Here is a 13,566-nt window from a genome sequence, read left to right as displayed (position 1 = left end):
GTCAAGCTACAAACAGAATTTACCTTGTCTAAAGTCATGGCAGTGGAGAAAGCAAATAAACCCAGAATTAAAATGGGCACGAATAAACTTATTTATTGTCCTGTCAGTTGTATAGCTCCTTGTGAAGAAATGGATTAAATGAATATTCATCACAGATAAATATTCAGTGATTGTCCCGGGTGCTTTGCCATTATAAGAAAAATTTAGGAGTACTTCATCAATAACTGAGTGTTTGGAGGGCAAATATATACCTCTAACAATTCAATGAATATACAGCATAATGAGTCCAAAGTACAGCATATGAAGGAAAACTGGGAGATACACACACACACACACACACACACACACACACATTTTATTTTATTTTATTTTATTTTATTTTATTTTATTTTATTTTATTTTATATTTTATTTTTGCACCCCCCCCCCACCCCCGGCCTGGGCCACACACACGTTTTTAAACAAATTAGAGCCAAGTATCATTTATTTTACATCTACTAAATTCTTTGTAATCATTACCTCACACATAGGGTTGTGGTGGTTTTCTTATTGAGTAAATTGAGAAGGCCAAGTGAGCTTTAAATTTTGACAACAAATCACATATAAAATTTGAAAAGGGAATTAAATGAGAAATAAAAAAGGCAGTTTTGTGATATAATTAGCCAAGACAGGTTTTTAATAGAATTAATATTTAGTTTTGTTCTGCAGAGAAAGTCCATTTATAAAACTTATGTGTTAAAAATATTAAATAAAACAAAACATGTGTTTGTCTATGTAGATCAGAGATTAACAAAGTTTTCTCTAAAGGGCCAGATAGTAAATGGTGCAGGCTTTGCAGCCTATAAAGTCTCTGTTACAGTAATTCAGTTTTGCGGCTGTTGTGATGCCAGAGATGGTGTGTAACCAGAGAGAGTGTGTGAATGAATCATAGTAGCTGTTTTCCCATCAACTGTTAATGGGTCAAGATTTGGCTCATGGGGCTGTGGTTTGCCAGGCCTTGATCTATAATAATAGAGATTTGGTAATCACCCCAGCTGATTTTCTCAAAACACAAGTTCTCTTTCAGGACCTGAACTTCTTCAGTAGGAGTTCTATTTGTATCATATACATGGGGAATTACAAAATTTCACTGCATTTTTGTTACAAAGATTGATGCAGCAAGGAAGTAAGCCTGTACTCTCTCACAGTTGGGGATGGACTGAGATAGTTATCCAGATATTTTACACTCCAAAGTACTTTCTCAATATCTGCATGCAATATATGAGACTGTTGTAGGATATCTTAATATCCCAACCTTTTATTTTTAATCCCAACCTTTTAATATAATTTTCACATTTATAGGCACATGTCAGATTTCCTAGCCATAAGATCACCATGAAATTTTATAGATAGAAAATGAGACTGCTTTGGTTTAGGATCTTTCCTCTTATTTATTTTTTTTAAAGATTTTATTTATTTATTCATGAGAGACACAGAGAGAGAGAGAGGCAGAGACACAGGAAGAGGGAGAAGCAGGCTCCATGGAGAGAGCCTGACGTGGGACCCCATCCTGGGTCTCCAGGATCATGCCTTGGACTGAAGTCCGTACTAAACCACTGAGCCACCCAGGATGCTCTATTGAGGGTGATTATTAATTTTACGTGTCAACCTGATTGGGTCAAGGGGTATCCTGACATTTGGTAAAACATTATTCTGGGTGTTTCTATAATGGTGTTTTGGATAAAATTAACACTTTATTTGGCAAACTCCATAAAACAGATTGTCTCCTATAATGAGGGTGGGCCTCATCTACCCAGTTGATGGCCTGAATAGAACAAAAAAGCTGACCTGTCCCTGAGTAAGATTTGTTCCTGCCTGATGGCCTTTGAACCAGGACGTGGCTTTTTTCCTGCCTTTTGAATTAAATGAAATCTCCCCCACTCTGGGTCTTGAGCCTGCTGGTCTTTGGACTAGAGCTACACCATTGCGTTTCCTTATTCTCAAGCCTTTTTGCCTCAGACTGGAACTCAACCATCAGTTTCCCTGCATCTCTAACTTGCTAGGACTCACCCTACAGATCTTGGAACTTGCCAGCTTCTATACTTGAGTAATTCCTTATAATCTCTTTTTTATATACTGGTTCTGTTTCTCTGGAGAACCTTGATTGACATGTTAAGATAACAGTTTGCTTATCAAGATTTTTTTCAAGATGATTGCTACACTGCTTCCACCAATCCAAACTGAGTTTCTGTCATAAACTCAGTCCAATTCTAGCCAATTCCTTGCTTTGCAAGACTTACCCTAAAATCACTCAGGCTGGACCATGACATTCTATAAATATGGTTAACTGACTTTCCCTTTTGGGTGTTACCACAAATTGATCAAAGAGATACTCTCCCTTAATGTAATAGGTCTAATAATAATCATAGCTTTGTGCAAAGCTGTTTTTCTGATGGTCTTAAAGAGTTGACAGTCGGAATTTCCAGGACATTGAATTAGGTACACATTCATTATTTAACAAGTATTTACCATGGACCAGGCCTGGTTCTTGGTGTCTGGAAGTGTCCTGGCCAACAAGAGAATCGCAGGCCTTGTGTCTGTGTCCTAACAGAACCTAGAACCTGGGATACTCTCTCAGCTGTATTCTAGCCACATAAACCCAAATTTATTTCTCATCTAGTTCGTTCTTTCCACTGGTAGTTGAGAGTGTCTTTTGAATGTTTTCTGTAGGAACTTGTAAGTAAATAGGGCTGTGCTCACACATAATAGGACCTGCTTGTGATATGTCAAGAAGGACTAAAACCAGTTCTGAGGTCAGTCCTGTAAGGCTATTTTTCCTAATCCATTGTTGAGCTTTCTGTCCCTCCACCTTTATGATACACTTATGAAAAGGCAACCAGGATTTGCTTCACACATACACCCAGACTTATTGATTTGTGATTCCGAAGAGACCTACTGGCTTTTATGTGGGCTGCAGTCAGATAAAAACTGCAACCCTTAGATTTTTGCCAGATTCTGAAATGAACCTCACTTTGGCTCCAGTGTAACAGTTCATTGGCATTTAATATCTGTGAATGTAATCAAGATAATAAAAATCTCCCATTAAATCAATGCATGGCTTTTTTTTTCTGCTTTTAGAGTAAAGCAAAAAATGAATCAATCCTTCACTGTATTAAATATAAGTATTTATATTAAATCCTTCACTGTATTAAAAATAAGAATCCAATTTCATAAGTTATATAACTTACAGAAAAGAAAGCTGACATTTATAATGAGCAGAGTAGCTTTTTCCATGCAAATATCTATCCCGCATTTTGTTTGCAAAAAGATCCTCAGCAAGCAGAATAAATCTCGTCACTTATGCAGAATGGTGAAGATTATGAAAAGTAGCAGGTGTTGGGGAGGAGAAAGCATCTCATTGACATACCTGCTGCATTTATTAAGGAAAGGTAAGTTATTAAAATACGTGTAGCTGTGTTTGAAGTGAGATACAAAGTGCTGAGAGCTAATTTTTCAAAGCACCCACCGTTTTTACCCGTGTGACTCCAAATCCACAGGTATGTAACTGCTCAAGTGCAGCTAATTGTGCCTCTATTTGGTCCTACAGCAAGGCAAGTGGCCAGCTACATACCTAATTAATTACACAAGGGAGCAATTATTTCAATATACAGTTTTTGTTGGGAGGCTTTTTTTTTTTCTTTTTTTGGCATGTAGTTGTTGGGAAACCTCTTGAGGTAAGACAAGCTCTTTTCAGCTAACATTTGGCCTTGCTTTGGGAACAGTTGTGCACAGCAGCTTAGCACACCTGTCCTAAAAACCAGTGGAAGGCATCCCCCCCTTTTTTTTAAACAGACTTTGTAGCTCAAACATAACCAAACATATCCGGCTTCATTCTCTCATAAAATGAGTGTAACTAATTAGAAAAGCAAAAACGTTACTTTTTATTACAAGACTGTGTTAATGCAGTTGCTTTAGTTTGCCATTATTCCTTAATAAGAGACAATAAAATCACCATAATGCATAGAAAACAACTATCCTCTCTGGGATAAAACTGGATTAATGACGTGTTTTGTGTTTATAGAAACAAACACAATTTAGCAGCCACTCCTCTCAAGAGATTTTTCTTAACCAGCAACCAGGTACTTATTTTAGACCTAAAAAGAAAACATAGTTAATAATATTGAAAGGTTATTAGTGCAATAGGAAACTTATCATCCTTGCACAATGGAGAAAGCAGGTTCGTTTAAAAGGATCATAAAGAAAATTTGCATATTTATATGAATCGTAGGACTGTTGGCTTTTTATCTTGCAAGGTTTAGAGTTATTTTTAATTATGAATTCTCTTGCTGATTAGGATCTAACAAGGAAGAAAGTAGTCATTTCTAAATTAAAAAAAAAATCTGAAGTATTCTTTGTTAACCATAGTATGAACAGTGAGATAAGAAACTTTCAGGTGGTAAGATGGCATTTTCAGCCTAATTAACTTTGACTTAAAAGTCACAGATGAATAGATTCTCCCTTAACTGAGCCACACCTCCCACATGCAGTTAATCTGCATTATATACCCGATTGCATTGAATAGTATTTTTTTTTATGGACAGAATAGAAAATTTCACATATATTTTGTGTGTGTGTGTTCTTTGGCTCATACTCTTCTTACCTTTAAATGAAAATGTCTCCTTTTAATTGAAAGCAGATTTAGAGATTAAGGAATAATGTTTAGCCCAGTACATTAGTTTTCTGTTGCTGCTGTAACAAACTACCACAAATGTAGTGGCTTGAAAGAATGCAGAAACCTTACAATTCTGGAAGTTAGAGGTCTGAAATGAAATTCACTGAGCTAAAATCAAGGTGTTGGCAGGGTTGCATTCCTTTTGGAGGCTGAAGGGGAGAATTTGTTTCCTTGCCCTTTTTAGTTTCTTGAGGCTGCCCACATTACTTAACTCATGGCCCCTTCCTTTAGCTTCAGTACCAACAATTACATCGCTCAGATTTCTGCCTCTGATTCTGAAACTCCCGCCTAGCTCTTAGAGGAATCCCAGTAGGGTGATTACGTTGGATACACCTGGATAATTCAGGCTACTCTTCCCATCTCAAGATCTCTAATCATTTGTTTTTGCCTTTAAGGTAACCTATTCATAGGTTTTGGGGACTAGGATATGGACATTTTTGGATAGCTATTATTTTGACTACTATGCTCTGTCGTTGCTTTAACTTAGTTCCTAATCGCTCCTTTTTATTCACTTACACAATTTTTCTTTCTATTTCTTAGTGCTTTCATTGGAATGTGACATTTTTCTTAGATTCTTAATGGGTTTCTGGTGAACATATCTGGTTTTGGTGGTAAGTACTATTATGATTCAGTCAGTTATCCTCCTCTTCATTTTTATTATTCATTCATGAAACTAACATTTGCTGCGTTTTGGCACAAGATGCTGGGTAAAAAGGAATCAATAATGACTCAATAAGATTCTTTAGATGCAGACTGGTCCTGTTTTTTTTTTTCCTTTTAAATTATTGAAAATTATTTCCAAGAGACAGAATGTAGATTGACTAACCATTACAACTCTCTCCTTTGATTTTGTGAAGTTACCCTGGTTAAAATGATAAAGGAGAGAAAACCTTAAGTAAAACTTATTTTTAAAGAATGAAACAGTTTGTTACAAATGTGAAGTAAAACCTCATTTAACTTCTGCAGTATGTTCCTTTTTCAACACCATCATTAATTTAAAATTGATTTTTTAAAGGATTTTATTTATTTATTTACAGCCCTTAATTTAAGTGGTGAGAGGTGATTGGAGGGGGAAATAGAATTTGACTTTTCTTAGTGAAGTAAAAAAAGAAGTTCATCCATTGAACTGGAAGCATTTAGTGGAGTTACTGGAAGACAACGATACATGCTTGAAAGCAACAGAAAGTGCAGAGCTTCACAGAGACACAAAGAGAGAGGCAGAGACACAGGCAGAGGGAGAAGCAGGCTCCATGCAGGGAGTCCCATGTGGGACCCGATCCCAGGACTCCAGGATCACTCCCGGAGCTGAAGGCAGATGCTCAACCACTGAGCCAACCAGGTACTCCTTAAAATTCCTTTTTTAAAAAAACTGCGTTTTCATCCAGTAGGAGGGTAGACCTGAGACTTTCTAACACCAAACATATTCAATGAAATGAAAATAAGTTGCAATGCTACATGGAAAGAAGAAGGGTCTATATTTTGTGTACAGCTCTCTACAAGACAGTTATTTTAACATCTTACAAACTCTATTTTTCTATTTCCTCTTACAGATACTTTTTAATATGCTTTGATATGCTATAGAATGCAGTAATGTTTCTGAAGGTCTTAATGCATTTTGCAATGTTCTATGTATGTTGAATTTAATAGAGAAACTTATGAGGAATTTTAAATCTTAAAGGTGACTGTTCAGTGGTTCTGTAGGAATTCTTTGAGTTTCAATCAAATGTAAACTGATTGAAGCACCTTCTCTGATAAAACTGCGAAGCTCTGCACTTTCTGTTCCTTTCAAGCATGTAGCTTTGTCTTCCAGTAACTCCACTAAAAGCTTCCAGTTCAATGGATGAACTTCTTCTTTTACTTCACTAAGAAAAGGTCAAATTCTATTTCCCCCTCCAATCACCTCTCACCACTTACAAGTGCTGTGATGCAGGGTGAGTTATTGAAAATCCTATTTTACCTTGAGATGCTGCAGTTAGTGCTTTCAAGGCTTCTAATCAGAGTTGGCACTTTCCTGTCCCTGCTGATTCTTTCACTGCTGAAATCATTTCCCCTTTATTCTAGTTGTTTAAAAAAGCTTCAGAAAGACCTTTCCTCTGACTTGTCATGTATATTTACATGTTACTATCTGGGTATCTATTACAATGGACTGATTTGAGGATTGCTGCTCTTTGGCAAAATGGTAAAAATGTAAAATAACTTAGTAGAAAATAGCATAAGAGAATATAGTCAAAGATACATTCAGCACCTGGTATACTTAGAAGAAAAAAGTAATTCCATAATATTTTAAAATAGTATTTGCATGCAAGATCACACAATGTAATTTGCCTTTAAGTATTATTAGATAATATATAGCATGTAATAATGAGTGTGTGTAAATAAATGCAGTGGTTACAAATTGTTTGCATTTCAAAATAGCTTTATTTGGGGGATAGGCCAGGAAGAATGTGAAATGGTTTTTGAAGGAGATGGTGTTGATTATTCCACTATGAGAAAAGTTTGATTAAACAATTTTTTAAAGCAAGCAGTTGTGACATAGACAGTGTTAACTTAGGAGTTTGCTGAATTTAGCTTACGAGACTTATTTTCAAGAAATTGTTAATATTCAAAATAATTGATATGCATTTGATATACTATAGCCAATTGATAGTGATACTTTGGCTTTGGTCATGATCATTGAACAACCTCATGTTTTCCATAAGGAGATAATCATATTATCAGCATAACAAAAACTCAAGTCTTTATAAATTGTTTAAACATTAGCAGCAAAGAAGTTAACAGATGAGATGTATAGAGAAAGATTTAAAGCAACAACATTTAGCTACAATTAACCCTAATAATATGAAATCATTCTTATGCTAAAACCATTAATTTCTCCAGACTTTATCAGAAAGCTTTTTCTTTTTCTTTTTTAAAAAAAGATTTTCTTTTTTATTTTAGAGAGAGAAGAGAGGGTGCATGCACATGAGGAGAGGGACAGAGGGAGAGAGAGAATCCCAAGCAGACTCTCTGTGGAGTGGGGCCCCATGAGGGGCTTTGTCTCATGACCCTGAGATCATGATCTGAGCCAAAGTCAAGAGTTGAATGCTTAACTGACTAAGCCACCCAGGCGCCTCCAGTAAAGCTTTTTCTATAACGCACTCCCAGCGCTTATCATGGAATTGGGAGCAACTTCAAGACTCTGCAGTGTTAACTGGGGGTAAGTTTCCACAGTTCCAATCAGAGTGTAAGTCGAGTGTCCATTTCTGTTCTTTTTCACTTATTCTAGTCTCTTGAGACCACTGCAGAAACAAATCAGAAATGAATATCTGAGAGTAAGACATGTACAAAATGTTATTAGGTGGCCTTGTGTAGATGCTCTTTTTTTTTTTTTTAAGACTTCATTTAATCATGAGACACATAGAGAGAGGCAGAGACATAGGTAGAGGGAGAAGCAGGCTCCCTGTGGGGAGCCTGATGTGGGACTAGATCCCAAGAGTCTGGGATCATGACCTGAGCCAAAGGCAGATGCTCAATCACTGAGCCACCCAGGTGCCCCTGTAGATGCTCTTTGATATCTGCCTGACATCTGTCCTTAACTGTCAAGGGTGGTAAGTAAATAGACCTGCTAGCCTAATATTGAATTTATTATAACCAAAACTTCCAGTTGTGATTTGTATAACCTTCACTGTGATGAGGTTCATGTAAACATATTACTTTTTTTTAATATTATCTCATGGCAGTGATGTGATGTTATTATATGGAGAAACTGTGGAACATGGGAGTTCAGAGATAGTAAAATCTGTTCTTGAAGTGTCATGAGCCCTGGCTTCTGTCTTCCAGTGAGATTGGTCATTCAGATAAAAATTGAGGCGATATAATCAATTGCTGGGATATTGAACTAACAGTGTAAAATTAAGAAGTATTACATGGTGTCAAAGAAGGAGTGGAATAAAAATCTAAAAATTTTGTTTCTAGTCTCACTGCTCCATTTTAGCTCATGCAATTATGGGATTTGTCTGACGTTTCATCATTTCCAAATCAAGGCATTATACTTAGTGATATCAAAATGCAATTTTTAGATAGTTCTGGTCTGTATTATTACACACTTGATGGTAATGAATAACCCTGCTTCGAGTTTTCCTTCAATTCATCCTGCACACTGCTTTTAGAATAGGCATCACAAAAGATTTCATCTTGCTGTTTCCTTCTGAAGTTGTTGGTGATTCCTTGATGACTACAGTTGACCCTTGAACACCGCAGGGGCTGGGGTGCCACTCTACTTCCCCTTGTGCAGTTGTAAATTCACATAAAATTTTTGACTCCCCAGGAAGTTAATTACTAATAGTCTACTGCTGACTAGGCCCTACTGATAATATAACCTGTCAATTAACATATATTTTGTATGTTATATGTAATCTGTCTTAAAAGAAACTAGAGAAAATGTTAAGAAAATCATAAGAGGAAAAAATTTACAGTATTGTACTGTATTTACTGAAAAACATTTGTGTATCAGTGGACTATGCAGTTCAGACCTGTGTTGTTCCAGGGTCAACTATAGGAGAAACTCACTATAGATTTATTTTTTTTAAAACATTTGTTATTACTGAGTTCTTTCATAAATAACTTTTCTGCTTCAGCCAACAACCAACCAACACAGAAGATGGCTTTTTGGCTTTGTGCCCTGGATCAGAATGCCTTTTTTCTTTCTTTCTGCATATTCAATCTTATTTCTCCTTTGAGGCCTCATTTAATACTTTGACCTTAAGGAAAAAATATTCCTAAAGGAATTTAGATATTATTTCTTTGAGTGCATTATATATTTCATCTGTATTTTCCTCACATCTATGAAGACTTTTCTAGACTTAAATTGTAATCTGACATTTACATATTTACTAGTTTATATGCTTATTCCTTTTATTTCCAACCTAGAGTATTGGCTTTTTGAGGAAAAATTCATATACTTCTTTGTATTACTCTTGTTCCATGTAAGTTCATAGTAGAAAAAAAAAAGGCATTTAGTAAATATTTGTCAAAACAATCTATATTTAGAAATCTTGTTTCCATAGGATTAAACAATGTATTTTTCTGATGTAAAAAGTAGAGTTGAATGAAATTCAAATAAGACTGTTCTTTTCTAGCAGGATACTATGAAGTAAAATTATGTGGCTAAGAAAATGATAATAAGGGTTTGTATATCAGACCCTAAGAGTAATAATTAAATGTTATTCTGTATTGAGTTATTATTTGAGATGCTGTCCATGAAATTCTTAATTTTCTATGTAACAAGCACTGTGTTTAATTCAGTGAAATCCAAGTAAAGCTGAGTCCTCTAGATCTTGCTTTCAGGCCATTCAGCACAATGTCATTCAGTATAAACACAGATATTTATGCAAAAGACTATAGGGACACCTGAGTGGCTCAGTGGTTGAGCCTTCGGCTCAGGATGTGATCCCGGATTCCCTGGATTGAGTCCCACATGGGGCTCCCTGCGTGGAGCCTCCTTCTCCTCCCTCTGCCTGTGTCTCTGCCTCTCTTTCTGTGTCTCTCATGAATAAATAAATAAAATCTTTTTTTAAAAAAGCCAAAACCCCAAAAGACTATAATGTGTATATATCGCAAAGCTGCCTTAAAGATACTGAGAAGTATATCTTCAAGATACATGGCAATAAGCTACATAGCAAAGCTGCTTTAAATTGTATCTTAAAATATGTTTCTTAGCAAAACTTCCTAAAATTTGTCTTTAGATATCTGGATATTTTTCTTCTTTGAGGAATCTTTTGGTATTTTTATTCTCTCTCGTCTTTTTCCATATTCGATTTTTTGTGCCCTATCTTAATCATTACCACAAATACCCTGGTTCAGAGCACCACAGAGTCCTGAACAGCCTGGGGAGGGAGAAAGCTGTGAATATTTTTACCTATGTCACATATTGTACCTTAGCCTTGAATTGGAGGTACTGTTTTCCTGCCTTTAGAGACTCAGGAAAGTGAAGGTTGGGGAGAATATATAACTGGTCCACAGGTAATATACCAGTTAATATTGCTCATAACAAATCACCCCAGAGTTTAGCAATTTACAACCACCATTTTATTAGTCTCACAGATTAAATGGGTCAGGAATTTGGTCAGGGCAGTATGAGAACGTGATGTCTGGGGCCAGAGTGGGAACACTCAGATATCTGGTCTGTAATCTTTTGGAGATGTTTTCATTCATGTGTGTGGTCGTCGATGTCGCTGTTTTGGGCTCTAAGCTCCTGTGTTGGCTGGAACTCCTGTGCATGGTTTGTGCTACCTACGTGCACCAGTTGCAGTGTCTTTAAGGCATGAAGGGTGAGATCCAAGAAGGAGTTGAAAAAAGCAAAATAGAGGTGTGGGCTATTTTATGATCAAACCACAGAAATTTCAGCTGTCGCTTTGTGATACTCTGTTGGTTGAGATGCTCACAAAGGCCTGCTCAGATTCAAGGGAAAAGATACCTACCTTACCACGTAATGGATAAATGTCAAGGTGCATTATGTGAAGAGCATGGAGGTTGGGAGATACTGTTGCAGCTTGTTTGGAAGATAGACACTTGGGAATCACACAGGTAATGTCTCTACGTATCTGAATATCAGAGTAGGGATTTGAACCAAGTTTTTCCTTTTTTTCCTTTTAGTGCAAACTTCAGTTGCTTGTTTGTACGTTAATGCTCACAGCAGGTTTTAAAATATCATTTTACTTTTATCATGATAAGTAAACTCTTTAATCTCCATTTCCTGTTTCCTCCAGCCTGCAATCCACCTCCTCCTCTTTGGTAGCCATCAGTTTGTGCTGTCTAGTTGAGAGTCTGTTTCTTGGTTTGTCTGTCTTTTTTTTTTCCTTCTTTTGCTTATTTGTTTCTTAATTTCTTCATATAGTGAGATTATGTGGTATTTTTTTAAAGGCTTTATTTATGTATTCATGAGAGACACAGAGAAAGGCAGAGACATAGGCAGAGGGAGAAGCAGGTTCCCTGTGGAGAGCCCGATGCAGGACTCGATCCTAGGACCTTGGGATCATGACCTGAGCCAAAGGCAGATGCTCAACTGCTGAGCCACCCACGCGTCCCAGGATTATGTGGTATTTGTCTTTCTCTGACTTATTTCACTTAGAGCTAGACAGTATAATGCTATCATTGCAAATGAAAAGATCTCATTCTTTTTATGGTTGAGTAATATTCCACTAAATATGAATACCATGTCCTTATCCATTCATCTATTAGTGGACAGTTGGGTTATTTCCATAATTAGGCTACTGTAAATAACGCTACTATAAACATAGGGGTGCATATACTCCTTCCGAATTAGTGTGTTTATTTCTTTGAGTAGATACCCAGTAGTGCAATTCTTGGGTCATTGGGTGGTTCTGTTTTTAATTTTTTGTGGAACCTCCATACTGTTTTTCAGAGTGGCTGCACCAGTTTACATTCCCACCAAGAGTGCAGGAGGGTTCCTTTTTCTCCACATCCTTGTCAACACTTGTTGTTTCTTGAGGTGTGAGGTGGTATCTCAGGGATTGTCATTTCCCTCATGATGGGTGATGTTGAGCATTTTTTTCAGGTGTCTTAGTTATCTGTATATCTTCTTTGGAAAAATGTCTATTTATGTCTTCCCATTTTTTTGTTGGATTATTTTTTTTGAGTATTGAGCTGTTAATTATATATTGGGGGTACTAACCCATCAGCTATGCCATTTGCAGATGTCTTCTCTCATTCAGTAGATTGGGGAATCTTTTAGTTTTGTTGATTGTTTCCTTTACTGTGCAGATGCTTTTTATTTTGAGGTAGTCCCAGTAGTTTATTTTTGCTTTTTTTTCTCTCCCCTCAGGAGACATATCTAGAAAACTGTTGCTACAGTTAATGTCAGAGAGATTACTGCCTCTGCTCTGTTCTAGGATTTTTATGTTTCAGGTTTTACATTTAGGGCTTTAATCCATTTTAAGTCTTATTTTTGTGTATGCTGTAAGAGAATGATCCAGTTTTCCCAACACCATTTCTATCTATCAGTTTTCCATTGGATATTCATTCCTCCTTTGTCAAAGATTAATTGGCCATATAATTATGTATTTATTTCTGGGTTTTCTGTTCTATTGATCTATGTGTCTCTTTTTGAGCCAATATCATACCGTTTCGATTACTAATGCTTTGTAATATAATTTGAAGTCTGAAATTGTGATACCTCCAGATTTTTTTTCTACTTTGCTTTTACTATCTCAAGGTCTTTTGTGTTTCCATACAAATTTTCAGTTGTTATAACTCTGCGAAAAATGCTGTTGATATTTTAATAGGGTTTGGGTTAAAGCTGTAGATTGCTTTGTGTAATGTATACATATTAGTTCTTCCAAGCCATGTACATGGAATGTCTTTCTATTTCTTTACATTGTCTTAAATTTCTTTCATCATTGTTCTATAGTTTCAGAGTACAGGTCTTTCACCTCTTTGGTTAAGTTTATTTCTAGGTATTTTATTGTTTGTGGTACAATTGTAAATGAGATTATTTTTTTAAATTTCACTTTCTGCTACTTCATTGTAGTGTATGAGAATACAACAGATTTCTGCACATTGATTTTGTATCCTGTGACTTTATTGAATTCAATGATCAGTCCTAGTAGTTTTTTGGCAGAGTCTTTAGGGTTTTCTATATATAGAATCTGTCATCTACAAATGGAGTTTTACTTCTTCCTTATCAATTTGTATGCCTTTTATTTCTTTGTTGTCTACTTGCTATGACTAGGACTTCTAGGATTGTGTTGAATAAAAGTGATAAGAATGAATATCCTTGTCTTGTTCTAGGGCTTAGGGTAGAAGCTCTCAGTTTTTCACTACTGACTATGATGTTGGCTGTGGGTTTTTCATATAAGG

The 13,566-nt window shown here is 36.1% G+C and overlaps 1 long non-coding RNA gene across 1 annotated transcript in view; it reads left to right on the top strand.

The window, feature by feature from the left end:
* Positions 1-3,304: 3,304 nt before the first annotated feature.
* The window catches only part of LOC112642910 (uncharacterized), a 56,825-nt gene continuing 46,563 nt past the window's right edge, over positions 3,305-13,566 (top strand). The window contains exons 1-2 of the long non-coding RNA XR_003125498.3: positions 3,305-3,427; positions 5,251-5,321. This is a non-coding gene — a long non-coding RNA (uncharacterized LOC112642910). The remainder of the gene's footprint in view (positions 3,428-5,250; positions 5,322-13,566) is intronic.

This window comes from Canis lupus, chromosome 38, assembly GCF_003254725.2.
Source record: "Canis lupus dingo isolate Sandy chromosome 38, ASM325472v2, whole genome shotgun sequence".
Classification (NCBI taxonomy): Eukaryota; Metazoa; Chordata; class Mammalia; order Carnivora; family Canidae; genus Canis; species Canis lupus.
Note: the sequence above shows the minus strand (reverse complement) of the source record. Positions and strands in the feature narration are given on the sequence as shown.